The sequence below is a fragment of the Choloepus didactylus genome, chromosome 7 (genome assembly GCF_015220235.1).
Source record: "Choloepus didactylus isolate mChoDid1 chromosome 7, mChoDid1.pri, whole genome shotgun sequence".
Lineage (NCBI taxonomy): Eukaryota > Metazoa > Chordata > Mammalia > Pilosa > Megalonychidae > Choloepus > Choloepus didactylus.
This window is the reverse complement of record NC_051313.1, coordinates 122,822,760-122,825,242: the sequence shown is the minus strand read 5'-3', so window position 1 is coordinate 122,825,242 and position 2,483 is coordinate 122,822,760. Positions and strand designations below refer to the sequence as shown.

Genomic DNA, 2,483 nt, shown 5'->3' with positions numbered 1-2,483 from the left:
TCATTTCTTTAAATCTGGAATGTAATTCCCTGTATGACATCTTATTTCTAATGTAGAAAAAATACCTTACCAAGCACAAAAGTTTACTCTAAGGATACAGTTTAGCACTATTAAATTTATAAATTTATTCCATGTTTTAAATGATAGCCAAAAATCTACCTAACTGATGCTCATTTGGCACATTCTTCTCAATTCTATATCCTGAGATAGGGTGAAAGTAAAGCCACTTTCATGCTTTAAAATGACTAAATTTAAACTGTCAAGAGTCATGAGGTTGTCTGCTCAGGAGAATATTTTCTTCCTGACATGCAAAAAGTTACATTTGGCATGTCAAGAAGAGAAAACATAATCCCAGCAGCAGCCGTGTAAAATAAACGAAGACAGCCATAAGGATTCATGTAGAATGTTTTAAATATTCCCATTGAGCAAAATGATTTAATTGACTTTTCAAGGATGATGACCCAAATTACCCTATATGCATCCTTTGGAAATTTAAAGATCCTGGAATAGCATCTTCCATGTGGGACATCTTGAAAGATAATATTTTTGTTTCAGTGTATTATTCAAATGAACTGCCAGCCCATGTTAATTTGATGATGTTTTACAGAGTATGGTAACTTTGTTCTTTAGATTTACAGAATTTATAGAGAAGGAAAATTACAGCCTGAACACCCAAGACAAGGACAAGTCCTCCAATAAAACGGGCAGCATCAAAGGTGGACTCCGTGCAGGTTTTGAGGTTGGAGTCAAAGTGGTGTTTGTTGAACCTGATGTAGTCACTGTGGGGGAAGCTGTAGGAGAGGCAGGCTGAGTTACGGTTTTTCCTGTAGAATTTGTTGGCAACGGAATGGCAGTAGGAGCAGAAGAGAATTCTGCGCAGTTCACCACCTGGTTATCACTAACTGTGGAATTACGTGAACAGAAGCTCTTATCTTCTTTACATTCTATCCAGAAGCAGGTAGTATTAGCAATGCTGGCACTGACACAGGATAAGCAGCTGTAGCTTTCACAGATTCCCGGTGCTACAGTGGTGGCCGGAGGCGGGGCGTAGTCGCCGGGGGCACTGGTGAAGTCTTGGCGGTGGGTTTTGAAGTCGCGGGTTCAATCAGGGTCCAAGTGAGGGTCCTTTGTCAGCCGCTGACAGCACACAGAGCGCAGTGAGGCAAGTGGCGCCAAAGCAAAGGACGAGACAGACCCGACATTGCGTCCTGAGCGCTGGTGCTCTGCGAAAGTTCCATTGTATTTCATAAACATTTATTTGTTCCCACCGGGGAAATTTGTTCCCACTGAGGAAATTTCTAATAGTTTTTTTTTTTTTTTTCAATCTGCAGATTTTATTGAAATATATTTACAAACCATATATTCCTGCTAAAGCATACAATGTCTTACACTGATTGTACATTGTATCACTTAGGTGTGCAATCATCATCACACTCAATTTTAAGACAATTTTCATTGCTCCAAAGAGAAAAATAACAGGTCAACACACAAAAAAGTAAAACCCGCAAAACCCCATATCCCTTATCCCCCCCCCCCCATGAATGACCTCATATTTTTGGTGTGGTACATCTGTCACTGTTGATGAAAGAATATTAAAGCATTATTGTTACTATAGTCCGTAGCTTGCAAAGGTAATTTTTCTCCATATGCCACTCTATTATTAATTCTTTATGTCTCATATTTTTAGTAGTTCATGCAAGAACTTATGTATATTTCTAATGTTAAACAGTGACATACATGACTTTAAACAACCCCTTTCAATCAAATTCACCTACAATATGGCACTATTACTTACAATCCCGATAACAAGCTACCATCACACCCATCCATTCCCAAACATTTAAATTCAACCTCACTAACAATTCTGTACATATTAGGTAGCCAGTCCCCCTTCTCTAGCTTCTATTTCCATGTACCCTATATTCTACATTTTAAGACTCTGAGTTTACATATTCTAGTTAGTTCATATTAGTGAAATCATACATTAATCGTACACTCTCTCCCATTGAGTTCTTTTGTGTCTGGCTTATTTCACTTAGCATTTTGTCCTCAAGGATCATCCATGTTGTTGCATGCTTCAGGACCTCATTCCTTCTTACTACTACATAATATTCCTTCATCTGTGTATACCACATTATGTTTATCCACTCATCTGTTGATGGACATTTGGATTATTTCCATCTTTTGACAATTGTGAATAATGCTGCTATGAACATCGGTGTGCAAATGTCTGTTCATGTCCCGGCTTTCAGATCTTCTGGGTATATACTGAGTCACAGAATTCCTGGGTCATAGGACAACTCAATGTGAGTTCTCTGAAGAACTGGGGGTTTGTCTCACTTATGTGAGAGATTTTACAGTCTGTGTCCCTAGAGAAGGTGGGAGGGATCCCAGCTGCTGCCTGTGGGACTTCCTGAGTTGAGTGGGACTGAGTGAGGGGGACGGGAGAGGACCTGCTCATCCAGGATGGAAGTTTCCTACCT

At 39.5% G+C, this 2,483-nt stretch overlaps 1 pseudogene; it reads right to left on the bottom strand.

Annotated features, from left to right (window-relative positions):
• Positions 1–1,202, bottom strand: LOC119540883 (annotated as a pseudogene).
• Between the last annotated feature and the right edge of the window lie 1,281 nt (positions 1,203–2,483).